The sequence below is a fragment of the Lithobates pipiens genome, unplaced genomic scaffold (genome assembly GCF_037356315.1).
Source record: "Lithobates pipiens isolate NorthernLeopardFrog02 unplaced genomic scaffold, aLitPip1_a1.2 Scaffold_19, whole genome shotgun sequence".
Classification (NCBI taxonomy): Eukaryota; Metazoa; Chordata; class Amphibia; order Anura; family Ranidae; genus Lithobates; species Lithobates pipiens.
This window is the reverse complement of record NW_027507764.1, coordinates 426,711,060-426,726,209: the sequence shown is the minus strand read 5'-3', so window position 1 is coordinate 426,726,209 and position 15,150 is coordinate 426,711,060. Positions and strand designations below refer to the sequence as shown.

The 15,150-nt window shown below is 41.5% G+C and overlaps 3 long non-coding RNA genes across 5 annotated transcripts; 1 reads left to right on the top strand and 2 right to left on the bottom strand.

Annotated features, from left to right (window-relative positions):
* Positions 1–1,406: 1,406 nt before the first annotated feature.
* LOC143998338 (uncharacterized) lies at positions 1,407–3,469 on the bottom strand. 2 transcript variants are annotated; one of them, XR_013277861.1, is made up of 4 exons: positions 2,566–3,469; positions 2,317–2,463; positions 1,640–1,891; positions 1,407–1,487 (listed from the first exon to the last, which is right to left on the bottom strand). It is a non-coding gene; the product is annotated as an uncharacterized LOC143998338 (long non-coding RNA). The 2 variants fall into 2 exon arrangements; XR_013277860.1 differs by having other exon boundaries at positions 1,410–1,891; positions 2,566–3,465.
* Positions 3,470–4,324: 855 nt separating this feature from the next.
* LOC143998337 (uncharacterized) lies at positions 4,325–6,389 on the bottom strand. 2 transcript variants are annotated; one of them, XR_013277859.1, is made up of 4 exons: positions 5,486–6,389; positions 5,237–5,383; positions 4,558–4,809; positions 4,325–4,405 (listed from the first exon to the last, which is right to left on the bottom strand). It is a non-coding gene; the product is annotated as an uncharacterized LOC143998337 (long non-coding RNA). The 2 variants fall into 2 exon arrangements; XR_013277858.1 differs by having other exon boundaries at positions 4,328–4,809; positions 5,486–6,385.
* A 605-nt stretch (positions 6,390–6,994) lies between these two features.
* On the top strand, positions 6,995–8,025 carry LOC143998336 (uncharacterized). Its single transcript, XR_013277857.1, has 3 exons — positions 6,995–7,115; positions 7,541–7,792; positions 7,945–8,025. It is a non-coding gene; the product is annotated as an uncharacterized LOC143998336 (long non-coding RNA).
* Positions 8,026–15,150: the final 7,125 nt, after the last annotated feature.

Here is a 15,150-nt window from a genome sequence, read left to right as displayed (position 1 = left end):
TAACCCCCCCCCCCCCCCCCATAGTCTGGAATTGTGAATTATGAGAGCTTGCAAGCTCCATTTTTTCATTCAAACATTATCAGAGGTCTCAGAAATCAAGTATTTGTCTCTTTCCCAGCAAAAAGAAGTTGAAAGAATAAGAATCTATTTACATAAAACTTACTTTGCCTACTTGACAAATTTATACTTTCATAATGCTTACTTCCCTGTAACTATTACACTCACTCTTTGAAATCTTCTGATGACAATCCCAATGTAGCTTATAGAAATATGAGATCCAAAAAGATAAGTATATTTTCTTTTATTAGTTTCAAAAGTTGTAATATGTGCATGTACATGTTTACGTTTAAAAGGTAACTCCGCAATATAATCAGAGATTGATAACATGTTTGTAACATAAACGTAAAAGGAACGGAGACATCTAATGAAGATGAGTGCTGTGAATTGTGAGAGATGCTGTGTTGTAGGATTGCACAGGCTGCTAGTGATAAGTGGTGGCTGCCTCCATTTTTATATAGCCCTTGAAAGGCTGGGGAGAAAAACTCCAAGAGCTCCTGAGGCTGTGGAACTTTTCTACTTCTGCAGGGCATATCGCTGGGTTCCTTTGTGGAATAGGTGTAAGAGGCACTGTCTTTTAGCATGTGGAGGTTCCGTGTGGTAAGGCTGTGCCAGGCGGTGGAGCTGATCTTGGTATTCAGGCGGCTATTTAGCAGCGCAGTCGCCACACCCATAGTGATTGTTCACTGCTTATGTGTGACCGAGGAATTATTTAACCCCCCTGGCTGTATTCCCGAGTCTGGCTCGGGGTGAAAATTTTGTACCATTAGCGGTAACCCCGAGCCAGACTCGGGACCGCATCGCTGGATCCAGGAAGAGTTTACATACCTTATCCCCTGGATCCAGCGATGTCCCCCCCCCCCCGCTGTATGAGCGGCTCGTCCTCCGCTCGATCTATCACATCGCCAGGCTCCATTCCCTGCAAGCGTTGCGACGCATGGGGACGGAGAACAGCGCCAAATTCAAAAAGTAAAACACACAGTATACATACAGTATAATGTAATCTTACAGATTACATTGCTGTATGTACTAGAAAAAATGGACGGTAACACCCCTATGCAGGGTCAGAGGGCGCTGATCACCCCTGGTATGTTGAAAACAAAAAACGAAAGTATCCCCAAAGTGGGGTTTTTTAACAGCGTAAATTACCTGTGGAGGCTAGTTTATGTATATATGGAAATAAATACTGACATGTGGCAAAAAACTAATAATACAAATGTTTATTAGTAAAAAAGAGGATTGAACAGGTGACACAGTAGTCAGGGACTGAGCTCCACTATGTGAATAAAAATATATGATATTACATGGATAGACAGAATACAATTATAATGCCTAGACCATAATGCCACTGTAAATACAGTAAAAAATAGATAATGTGGACCCTTTACGCGTTTCGACCCTCTCGGGGGTCTTCTTCAGAAGGTTTTTATCTATTGTAAAAGAAGGAAGACAAACATAAATACATATCCATATATGGTGCACTGTACTTTACTAGAAATAATCTGCTGTGGGCAGAATATACACCAAACATTGCATGGTTACATAATTAACAGTCAGTTGGTATACATTGCATGATAGCTACCTATATCATTCACGTAGGAGATCCTCTTTGAAAGACAGAAATAAGCTCCGCCATTTCTCCCATATCCTTCACAGATGCGCCAAACCTGCATAGTTGAAGTTGGTCGCTATGCTCTACCGAAAAGGGAGAGCAAGGGAACGGAGTTCAAGGGATAAATAACTTACAGGGGATCACATCGCTATTGCTACCTCCAATATAAAATAGTGGAGGAGGGTATAGGTATGGGTAGACAGAAGTCGGGAGGGGGACAACCTACAATAAAAACAAAAGAAAATATAAGGATGTATATATATATGAAAAATCCCTATTCAGGGGCTGTCCCCCCTGTATAGGGGGACAGAAAATATACCTACATATAGTATGTCGGGTATATAGATACAGAGGTAAGCCACACTACTTGAGTGTAGCATACCATACACGATTAGAGTTTAAGCAGATGATAATAAAAGCTAAAGATCATTGTAAGTGCCCAGTAATGAGTCAGCAACGACAGACAACGCCAGATGACAAAGAAGAAAATAAGTGAAATAAAGACACAGCATGTGCAAAATCTAATACCCCAGCGTGACTGGTGGTGAAAGTAAGATGGTGAAAAGTAAAATAAGAATACACCATGTTCTGGTGTCCAAGGTGCCCCAGCGTAACAAAAGTAAGTGTGGAAAAGGTGGTATATATACCTGTGGTTAATATCAAGTAAGTGCACGTTATGTAGCAGAGCCAAAAAGGGGCAATATAATGGAGATAGTAGTTGATTAGAAATAGTGGGCTTTACAATCAAACCCCTCAGATACTTATACTGTCATGGGACAGAAAAGACCTTTCATCTGCAAATAAACAAGAGATAGTATTAAACTCCTGCAAGCAGAGCTATATATAAGCGGTGAGGAGAGTAGTAAAGCATTCAGTAGAGTAATCCAGTGACTTACCCTGCACCTAAAGTCAGTGCTAATGCTATCCTGTAGTAAGCAGAGTGAATTGCCAGTGTGAGGAGGTGGGATATAAATCATGTGTCATTCAATTAGCTGAATCAAATTAGGAACTCCACCTGTCTAGCCATAGCCTCATTTGGTCGCCATATTGGTTGATTAGAAATAATGAACTTTCCAATCAAACCCCTCAGATGCTTATACTGTCATGGGACAGAAAAGACCTTTTATCTGCAAATAAACAAGAGATAGTATTAAGCTCCTGCAAGCAGAGCTATATATAGGCAGTAAGGAGAGTAGTAGAGCATTCAGTAAAATAATCCAGTGACTTGCCCTGCACCTAAAGTCAGTGTTGGTGCTATCCTGTAGTAAGCAGAGTGAATTGCCAGTGTGAAGAGGTGGGATATAAATATCCCATATGTCGTTCAATTAGCTGAATCGAATTAGAAACTCCACCTGTCTAACCATATCCTCATTTGGTCGCCATATAGGCCGACCGGATGTGGTCCCCTCGGCGTTCCGGAAGTGACCTTCCCAACATGGCGGGAAGGTACGCAGTAGCGTCGCACCGGCGTGACGTCGGCACGTCGCGTCGCACGCGTACAAAACGCATGCGCAGTGAGGTGCCGCGTCCGGTACTGTTCCGGAATGCCGCCGACCAGATGCATTGTCCCGGGGGGACGGGTGGCGCCTACCCGCACAAGCCCCGGGACGAACGGGGAGAGGCATGCGTGCACCAATGCCGCTCCCCTCTTCTGGTCGGGAAGTCATACCCAAGCAGTCCGCCCTATGTGCAGCGAAACGAACAAGTATGCTCAAATGGCACCATCTGATGGAGAAAGAGGGGAAATGCACACGAGCTTAACCGTCATAAAGTGTATAGAAAAATATGTGAAAGGACATATTAATATATTTAATAGCAACATGTCAGGAGTAAAAATAAATATAAAAATAGCACAAAAACATTTCATAATGAATATATCATTCACAGGTAAACTGGGTATACATAAGAAAATCATCTACTGGTGAATGTACAGAATATGGCAAGCTGGTTATCGGATGGTGAGGCCATATATACATACTACGTTACTGTATCACATATATGCACATATACTCCCATCAGGTGCAAAGAGGAGCAAATAAGGATAATCAATATAATCATCCTATTAGAAAATTAGTGGAGCACCTATAAAAATGTGAACATTTGCACGTGTGTGGTAAGTTAACTTTATAGGTGCCTTGAGGGGCTATATCTGAGGCCCAAACCAAAATTGTTCCAATTATCGCCTTGGAAGCTATTCGTGTTGACAACAAAAGACAATCGACAATAGCCGAAAAATGCCAAATTCAAATAGTACTAAACCAAGTAGAGCTCATGGCCCAGACCTCTGTATGTTACCGAATGGGGAAGGGTGTTTAACCACCCGGGTTTTAGAAGACTAGAAAAAATGGACGGTAACACCCCTATGCAGGGTCAGAGGGCGCTGATCACCCCTGGTATGTTGAAAACAAAAAACGAAAGTATCCCCAAAGTGGGGTTTTTTAACAGCGTAAATTACCTGTGGAGGCTAGTTTATGTATATATGGAAATAAATACTGACATGTGGCAAAAAACTAATAATACAAATGTTTATTAGTAAAAAAGAGGATTGAACAGGTGACACAGTAGTCAGGGACTGAGCTCCACTATGTGAATAAAAATATATGATATTACATGGATAGACAGAATACAATTATAATGCCTAGACCATAATGCCACTGTAAATACAGTAAAAAATAGATAATGTGGACCCTTTACGCGTTTCGACCCTCTCGGGGGTCTTCTTCAGAAGGTTTTTATCTATTGTAAAAGAAGGAAGACAAACATAAATACATATCCATATATGGTGCACTGTACTTTACTAGAAATAATCTGCTGTGGGCAGAATATACACCAAACATTGCATGGTTACATAATTAACAGTCAGTTGGTATACATTGCATGATAGCTACCTATATCATTCACGTAGGAGATCCTCTTTGAAAGACAGAAATAAGCTCCGCCATTTCTCCCATATCCTTCACAGATGCGCCAAACCTGCATAGTTGAAGTTGGTCGCTATGCTCTACCGAAAAGGGAGAGCAAGGGAACGGAGTTCAAGGGATAAATAACTTACAGGGGATCACATCGCTATTGCTACCTCCAATATAAAATAGTGGAGGAGGGTATAGGTATGGGTAGACAGAAGTCGGGAGGGGGACAACCTACAATAAAAACAAAAGAAAATATAAGGATGTATATATATATATGAAAAATCCCTATTCAGGGGCTGTCCCCCCTGTATAGGGGGACAGAAAATATACCTACATATAGTATGTCGGGTATATAGATACAGAGGTAAGCCACACTACTTGAGTGTAGCATACCATACACGATTAGAGTTTAAGCAGATGATAATAAAAGCTAAAGATCATTGTAAGTGCCCAGTAATGAGTCAGCAACGACAGACAACGCCAGATGACAAAGAAGAAAATAAGTGAAATAAAGACACAGCATGTGCAAAATCTAATACCCCAGCGTGACTGGTGGTGAAAGTAAGATGGTGAAAAGTAAAATAAGAATACACCATGTTCTGGTGTCCAAGGTGCCCCAGCGTAACAAAAGTAAGTGTGGAAAAGGTGGTATATATACCTGTGGTTAATATCAAGTAAGTGCACGTTATGTAGCAGAGCCAAAAAGGGGCAATATAATGGAGATAGTAGTTGATTAGAAATAGTGGGCTTTACAATCAAACCCCTCAGATACTTATACTGTCATGGGACAGAAAAGACCTTTCATCTGCAAATAAACAAGAGATAGTATTAAACTCCTGCAAGCAGAGCTATATATAAGCGGTGAGGAGAGTAGTAAAGCATTCAGTAGAGTAATCCAGTGACTTACCCTGCACCTAAAGTCAGTGCTAATGCTATCCTGTAGTAAGCAGAGTGAATTGCCAGTGTGAGGAGGTGGGATATAAATCATGTGTCATTCAATTAGCTGAATCAAATTAGGAACTCCACCTGTCTAGCCATAGCCTCATTTGGTCGCCATATTGGTTGATTAGAAATAATGAACTTTCCAATCAAACCCCTCAGATGCTTATACTGTCATGGGACAGAAAAGACCTTTTATCTGCAAATAAACAAGAGATAGTATTAAGCTCCTGCAAGCAGAGCTATATATAGGCAGTAAGGAGAGTAGTAGAGCATTCAGTAAAATAATCCAGTGACTTGCCCTGCACCTAAAGTCAGTGTTGGTGCTATCCTGTAGTAAGCAGAGTGAATTGCCAGTGTGAAGAGGTGGGATATAAATATCCCATATGTCGTTCAATTAGCTGAATCGAATTAGAAACTCCACCTGTCTAACCATATCCTCATTTGGTCGCCATATAGGCCGACCGGATGTGGTCCCCTCGGCGTTCCGGAAGTGACCTTCCCAACATGGCGGGAAGGTACGCAGTAGCGTCGCACCGGCGTGACGTCGGCACGTCGCGTCGCACGCGTACAAAACGCATGCGCAGTGAGGTGCCGCGTCCGGTACTGTTCCGGAATGCCGCCGACCAGATGCATTGTCCCGGGGGGACGGGTGGCGCCTACCCGCACAAGCCCCGGGACGAACGGGGAGAGGCATGCGTGCACCAATGCCGCTCCCCTCTTCTGGTCGGGAAGTCATACCCAAGCAGTCCGCCCTATGTGCAGCGAAACGAACAAGTATGCTCAAATGGCACCATCTGATGGAGAAAGAGGGGAAATGCACACGAGCTTAACCGTCATAAAGTGTATAGAAAAATATGTGAAAGGACATATTAATATATTTAATAGCAACATGTCAGGAGTAAAAATAAATATAAAAATAGCACAAAAACATTTCATAATGAATATATCATTCACAGGTAAACTGGGTATACATAAGAAAATCATCTACTGGTGAATGTACAGAATATGGCAAGCTGGTTATCGGATGGTGAGGCCATATATACATACTACGTTACTGTATCACATATATGCACATATACTCCCATCAGGTGCAAAGAGGAGCAAATAAGGATAATCAATATAATCATCCTATTAGAAAATTAGTGGAGCACCTATAAAAATGTGAACATTTGCACGTGTGTGGTAAGTTAACTTTATAGGTGCCTTGAGGGGCTATATCTGAGGCCCAAACCAAAATTGTTCCAATTATCGCCTTGGAAGCTATTCGTGTTGACAACAAAAGACAATCGACAATAGCCGAAAAATGCCAAATTCAAATAGTACTAAACCAAGTAGAGCTCATGGCCCAGACCTCTGTATGTTACCGAATGGGGAAGGGTGTTTAACCACCCGGGTTTTAGAAGACTAGAAAAAATGGACGGTAACACCCCTATGCAGGGTCAGAGGGCGCTGATCACCTTTTCTGTCCCATGACAGTATAAGTATCTGAGGGGTTTGATTGTAAAGCCCACTATTTCTAATCAACTACTATCTCCATTATATTGCCCCTTTTTGGCTCTGCTACATAACGTGCACTTACTTGATATTAACCACAGGTATATATACCACCTTTTCCACACTTACTTTTGTTACGCTGGGGCACCTTGGACACCAGAACATGGTGTATTCTTATTTTACTTTTCACCATCTTACTTTCACCACCAGTCACGCTGGGGTATTAGATTTTGCACATGCTGTGTCTTTATTTCACTTATTTTCTTCTTTGTCATCTGGCGTTGTCTGTCGTTGCTGACTCATTACTGGGCACTTACAATGATCTTTAGCTTTTATTATCATCTGCTTAAACTCTAATCGTGTATGGTATGCTACACTCAAGTAGTGTGGCTTACCTCTGTATCTATATACCCGACATACTATATGTAGGTATATTTTCTGTCCCCCTATACAGGGGGGACAGCCCCTGAATAGGGATTTTTCATATATATATACATCCTTATATTTTCTTTTGTTTTTATTGTAGGTTGTCCCCCTCCCGACTTCTGTCTACCCATACCTATACCCTCCTCCACTATTTTATATTGGAGGTAGCAATAGCGATGTGATCCCCTGTAAGTTATTTATCCCTTGAACTCCGTTCCCTTGCTCTCCCTTTTCGGTAGAGCATAGCGACCAACTTCAACTATGCAGGTTTGGCGCATCTGTGAAGGATATGGGAGAAATGGCGGAGCTTATTTCTGTCTTTCAAAGAGGATCTCCTACGTGAATGATATAGGTAGCTATCATGCAATGTATACCAACTGACTGTTAATTATGTAACCATGCAATGTTTGGTGTATATTCTGCCCACAGCAGATTATTTCTAGTAAAGTACAGTGCACCATATATGGATATGTATTTATGTTTGTCTTCCTTCTTTTACAATAGATAAAAACCTTCTGAAGAAGACCCCCGAGAGGGTCGAAACGCGTAAAGGGTCCACATTATCTATTTTTTACTGTATTTACAGTGGCATTATGGTCTAGGCATTATAATTGTATTCTGTCTATCCATGTAATATCATATATTTTTATTCACATAGTGGAGCTCAGTCCCTGACTACTGTGTCACCTGTTCAATCCTCTTTTTTACTAATAAACATTTGTATTATTAGTTTTTTGCCACATGTCAGTATTTATTTCCATATATACATAAACTAGCCTCCACAGGTAATTTACGCTGTTAAAAAACCCCACTTTGGGGATACTTTCGTTTTTTGTTTTCAACATTGCTGTATGTAATTATTTCACATCCACTTTGTCCCTAGTGGTTTGCCCAGTGTCCTGCATGTAGTTTTATATTATAAAAACTGTTATTTCTGCCTGAAAACTGGAGATGGTCCATAGCAACTAAAACTGTCCCTTTACATCAAAAGTGATTTTAGGCCAGCTAGAAAACAGCGATAATACATTGGAATCACTCGCAGAATTGAGCAATAGCAAATTGTGGGGAGATCCGTCATCAAATACTGAAAAGTAATGACAGTGACAATTCTGCAACTGAGCAAATTTCAGTGTTTTTGATTTGATTACATTATTGAATATTTTTTATTATTGTTATATTATTATTTGGTATAATTATTTATAGTTATTTATCATATTATAATTTATCATACCCGGGATGTTTACTAGACTCTGGTTTGGACAGATTTAAGTGAGTTATTCCTAAGAATTAAAGGCCTACAATATAAAACGGCAAATTTTCATTGCAAATAATTGTACTGCTTTCAGCACCTAACATCTAAAATAATCATACCGCCAGGGAGGTTAAAACCGCAGAGGTAATACACATTCAAGGTTATATTAAAGTGGTATTGAACACAAAAGCAATCTTTAATTATATTGCAGTTTACCATTTCTTAGATGTGATGGCTACATGGGACCAGACGCTGAAAACTCATATTAAACTTTAATAAATACAATAAAACTGTACACATGGATAAAAATGGCCACGGGCCTTTATTATTGGCATAATAATAATAATAATAATAATAATAATAGTATAATAATATAGTATAGTTTATTTATAACCATATTACTAAAATTAAACCCCTAACGTACAACATCTATACATAGCAATAGTTCAGCCATCGCCATCAATCAAAACTCGAACTATATTTCGAGTTTTGATTGATGGCTGAACTATTGCTTGAACGATATTTAACACCAATACACAAACTATCCCCTTACAGCAGAAAGGACCAGCTACATAACAAGGACCATGACATGAGGGGGAGGGATGCATCTTCTTTAACTGCTGCCGTTATTCTGACAAATGTTAAATTTCTCCTTTCTTCCTCTAGTCACCTGACCTTCTTAGAAACTTTCAGGAGTTTTAAATGAAGTTTTTTTTTATCTGCCTTTCTGTTTCAGTCCCTGTTCTCATAGGCAGGGGTCGCTATTGAGCTTCTCCTGCCTTTCATGGGACCAGAGGCTGAAAACTCACATTAAACTTTAATAAATAAATACAATCAAACTGTATACATGGATAAAAATGGCCACGACCCTTCATTATTGGCATAATAAATATGATTTACCAATAATAGTTTATATATAACCATATTACTAAAATTACACCATTAAATTACAATATCTTTTACATATCAATAGTTCAGAGATCAAACTATATTTAAACCTTTAACATACTAATAGCTCAGCCATTAAAGCACAAACTATATTTAACCACTTGCCGACCACCGCACGACGATGTACGTCGACAGAATGGCACGGGCAGGCATATGGGCGTACATGTACGTCCCTGCCTTCCCGCGGGTGGGGGGCCCGATCGGGCCCCCCCCCCGGTGCCAGCGGCGGTCGGTTTTCGTTCAGAAGCGATCCGGGATGAGGGGGCGGCCATTCATTAATGGCCACCCCCTCTCGATCGCTCCTGACGAATGGAAGTGAGGCGTGACATCACTTCCTCTCCTGTAATGTAAACACAGGAGAGGAAGTGATGTAATCTCTCCTCCGTGTCGGTATTTTTCGTTCCGGCACCGAGGAGAGAGGATCGGTGAGTTGCACCCACACGACACTTCACAGTAGAACATGCCAGGCACACTCACACCCCCCCTTCACTCCCCGATCACCCCCCCAATCACCCCTGCCCCCCCAGTCACAGTGACACCAATAGCATTTTTTTTTTTTTTGCATTGGTGTCATTTGTGACTGTAATAACTGTTAGGGCAGTTAGGGTTAGCCCCCTTTAGCTCTAGGGTACCCCCCTAACCCCCCCAATAAAGGTTTAACCCCGTGATCACCCCCCGTCGCCAGTGTCACTAAGGCTGGGTTCACATTGCAGCGGTTTATGAGAACGGATGTGATTCGCACCGCACTGCAGTGCAAATCACATCCGATCTCTGTGCGATTCGAGTTCAGCCATACAGATAGTATGGCTGAATTCGCGCCGCACCCGCCGCAAATTCGCACGGGACCCTTTTTTTGGTCCGCAGCAGAATCGGATCGCATGGGTGTTCACACCATGCGATCCGAGTTTGCAGATCGCACTGCGATATGCGAACTGATCTGGGGGTGTCATTAACATTTCACTGACACTCCCAGCAGTTCGCATAGGGCAGTGTGAACTGCCGCCGGGAGGCATGCGATGCGGGAACCCGCCGCGGATTCGTGGCGTTCCCGCATCGCTCCAGTGTGAACCCAGCCTAATAAGCGATCGTTTTTCTGATCGCTGTATTAGTGTCACAGGTGACGCTAGTTAGGCAGGTAGGTATTTAGGTTCGCCGCAGCTTTTTATAGCGCCAGGGACCCCCATATACTACCGCATAAAGCCCCCTGATTGCCCCCTAGTTAACCCTTTCACCAGTGATCACCATATAACTGTTACAGGTGACGCTGGTTGGTTAGTTATTTTTTTATAGTTTCAGGGCACCCGCCATTTATTACCTAATAAAGGTTTAACCCCCTGATCACCCGGCGGGTGTCATTTGTGACTGTAATAACTGTTAGGGCAGTTAGGGTTAGCCCCCTTTAGTTCTAAGGTACCCCCCTAACCCCCCAATAAAGGTTTAACCCCGTGATCACCCCCCGTCGCCAGTGTCACTAAGGCTGGGTTCACATTGCAGCGGTTTATGAGAACGGATGTGATTCGCACCGCACTGCAGTGCAAATCACATCCGATCTCTGTGCGATTCGAGTTCAGCCATACAGATAGTATGGCTGAATTCGCGCTGCACCCACCGCAAACTCGCACGGGACCCTTTTTTTGGTCCGCAGCAGAATCGGATCGCATGGGTGTTCACACCATGCGATCCGAGTTTGCAGATCGCAATGCGATTTGCGAACTGATCTGGGGGTGTCATTAACATTTCACTGACACTCCCAGCAGTTCGCATAGGGCAGTGTGAACTGCCGCCGGGAGGCATGCGATGCGGGAACCCGCCGCGGATTCGTGGCGTTCCCGCATCGCTCCAGTGTGAACCCAGCCTAATAAGCGATCGTTTTTCTGATCGCTGTATTAGTGTCGCAGGTGACGCTAGTTAGGCAGGTAGGTATTTAGGTTCGCCGCAGCTTTTTATAGCGCCAGGGACCCCCATATACTACCGCATAAAGCCCCCTGATTGCCCCCTAGTTAACCCTTTCACCAGTGATCACCATATAACTGTTACAGGTGACGCTGGTTGGTTAGTTATTTTTTTATAGTTTCAGGGCACCCGCCATTTATTACCTAGTCTCACTAGTGTACCCCTAAATTTAGGGGTGTCTACTTTCCAAAATGGGGTCATTTGGGGGGGGTTTGTGCCATCTTGGCATTTTATGGCCTTCAAAACTGTAACGCCTTTAGAAAGCCTGAAGGCGGTGCTTGGATTTCGGGGCCCCGTACGCGGCTAGGCTCCCAAAAAGTCCCACATATGTGGTATCCCCGTACTCAGGAGAAGCAGCAGAATTTATTTTGGGGTGTCATTTCACATATGCCCATGGCATGCGTGAGCAATATATCATTTAGTGACAACTTTGTGAAAAAATAAAATAAAATAAAAAAGTTTGTAATTTTCCTGCAACTTGTGGCAAAATATAAAATATTCCATGGACTCAACATGCCTCTCAGCAAATAGCTTGGGGTGTCTACTTTCTAAAATGGGGTCATTTGTTGGGGTTTTGTGCCATCTTGGCATTTTATGGCCTTCAAAACTGTAATAGGTAGTGAGAAGTGAAATCAAAAATTTACGCCCTTAGAAAGCCTGAAGGCGGTGCTTGGTTTTCGGGGCCCCGTACGCAGCTAGGCTCCCAAAAAGTCCCACATATGTGGTATCCCCGTACTCAGGAGAAGCAGCAGAATTTATTTTGGGGTGTCATTTCACATATGCCCATAGCATGTGTGAGAAATATATCATTTAGTGACAACTTTGTGTAAAAAGTCATTATTCAATCGCTTGAGGCAAAAAAATAAAATATTCAATGGGCTCAACATGCCACTTATCAATTTCCTTAGGGGGTCTACTTTCCAAAATAGGGTCATTTGGGGGGGTTTTGTACTGCCCTGCCATTTTAGCACCTCAAGAAATGAGATAGGCAGTCGTAAACTAAAAGCTGCGTAAATTCCAGAAAACGTACCTTAGTTTGTAGATGTGACAACTTTTGCGCAAACCAATAAATATACAGTTATTGACTTTTTTTTTACCAAAGACATGTGGCTGAATACATTTTGGCCTAAATGTATGACTAAAATTGAGTTTATTGGATTTTTCTAATAACAAAAAGTAGCAAATATCATTTTTTTTTCAAAATTTGCGGTCTTTTTACATTTATATCGCAAAAAATAAAAATCGCAGAGGCAATCAAATACCATCAAAAGAAAGCTCTATTTGTGGGAAGAAAAGGACGCAAATTTTGTTTGGGTACAACATTGCATGACCGCGTAATTACCAGTTAAAGCAGCGCAGTGCCAAATTGTAAAAAGACCTCTGGTCATTGACCAGCAAAATGGTCCGGTTTGAAAGTGGTTAAAACCAACTATTCCCAAACGCCAGGCTAAACTTACATAGCCTGCCACCCCACCTGGGCCACGGCCAACTCTACACAACAAGTAATTCCAAGTTCACAATACCAAGCCAAATGTCAGAAAGATGGGCTATATCAGGGCGATAAAAACCATACAAACCTCCTTCAAAATCCGCATGTCGGTAGGAAAACCCTTGAACAGAAGACATAAATTTAGCTATAATCCTGTTTACCCTTTTTCCGATCTTTTCAAGATACATGAGATCCAGATCAAGAAACCACTTTAATTGTGGAACGATCTCAGAAAAAAATCAGAACTGAGGTAGGCAGGATAGAATGTAAATGCAAGCAGTCAACTTTAATTTGAGAAGCCAAGTCTAATCTCTTATGTACCCCTAAATCATTACCCCCCAAGTGAATAATAACATCAGGATGTGACCATGAAGAAAGTAAAGTAGTTAACAAAGAGCATAAATCAAACCATGACAAGCCTCCGCAGCCATGCCAATTAATAGAAAAAGAGGCACTGTCCAAATTCAAATTAGGTCCCTAAAATTCTGTTAGAGGCCTGAATGTTAGCCCAGTAAATGAATGAATGTCCAATAAGCCATATATCCCATGTAGAACCTAAAATCAGAAAAAAACATAAAATTAGGCTCAATGTAAGATCAAAAACAATCGGATTTCCAACCTCCTGATTTGTTAATATCAGTCTCTGAGAAACCCAGCTTGGCCGCCTCAGTTGTTGCACCAATTTGAAAAGAGTAACTAGTAACATGTAAATGGCCTAAACACAAATGAGTAAGACATTTCTATAAGCACAGCTGAAAATTGGCATTGAGCAAGAGGAATACCAGAGCTGTGAAGCAACAATAGTTTCAAACCAAGGGGTTGTGACACTAAATATTTAGACAACCAGGAAAAGGCACAGACAGATGAACCAGGAGAATGTTGTATTACAATCCACCTTCCCTTCCCTAATTGATCAGTCTTGCTGAAACGTAAAAATATCTTGATAAAATCAGAACCCAACGAAACGTCAGAAAACAACAAACCATTTAATGAGGATGAAGATTTAGGCAGTAGTTCTGAAATGCACAAGGCCCCAAAAAAGAATAAACTAAAAGAAACCTTAAAGAGTAATGCTTCTTCAGGAGAATACCAAACAAAGAAGAGGTCGACATTAAATTGCAAAAAGGTACTGGAACTGTGGTAACAATGCTTGCGGTAACATTTAAGAGCCTGTTTAACCCAAAAAAAAGAGGAGCAGGGATTAATATCTCATCATTTATAAAAATAATGAAAACCCGGCTAATTTTTTTAGGTGGGAGTAGGAATAAGAGCGTTGCATTAAATCATCCAAAAATTGAAGAATCAAACTTTCAGAGAAACAATTGGAAGGAATACCCAGAATGCAGAGAAAAACACACCACAAGGACCATGCAGCACTGTAATTTGCCCAAGTGGAAGGTGCTAGTGAATTGGCAAATGCAGCATTCACTGATTGCAAACTACGGACCACAAGTGTTTCGGGCAAGGTAAACCAAGGAGATCCACTTCTGGGGCCAATTTGCAAAATCGATCTAGCTGAAAATGGGACAGAGAATCAGCAATAACATTAGTATAACCCGGGATAAATTTAACCTTAATCCTCAAATTAAGTTCTAAACATTTAAAAACAATACAACGTAAAACCACTAAAACAGACAAGGACTTGGATGACAAACAATTAATCCGTATATGCAATCCCTTTGTTATCAGAATGAAATAAAAAACATGAATTGTGGAGGTGAGTTCCCCAAAGTTCCAAAGAAACCAATATCAGAAATAGCTCAAGGAGAACTATGGATATCATATAACCCATGGAAAACCAACAATGTGGCAAAGATGCAGCTGACCAGTGGCCCTCATAAAAGGCACCATAGCCCGAATTTCCAGCGGCATCCATGAACAAAAAAATTACAGAAGCATCCTGGAAAGGGGTTTGCCAAAAGGATTGACCATTGAATGAGGTCAAGAATTCATTCCAAACTGACAAATCAGTAACTAAATAAGTGCTTTGCATAACCTTTTCGTAAAAAAAAAATGACCAATAGGAATAACATGAGTAGCAAGGGCAAGTAAACCCAATAAAGATTAT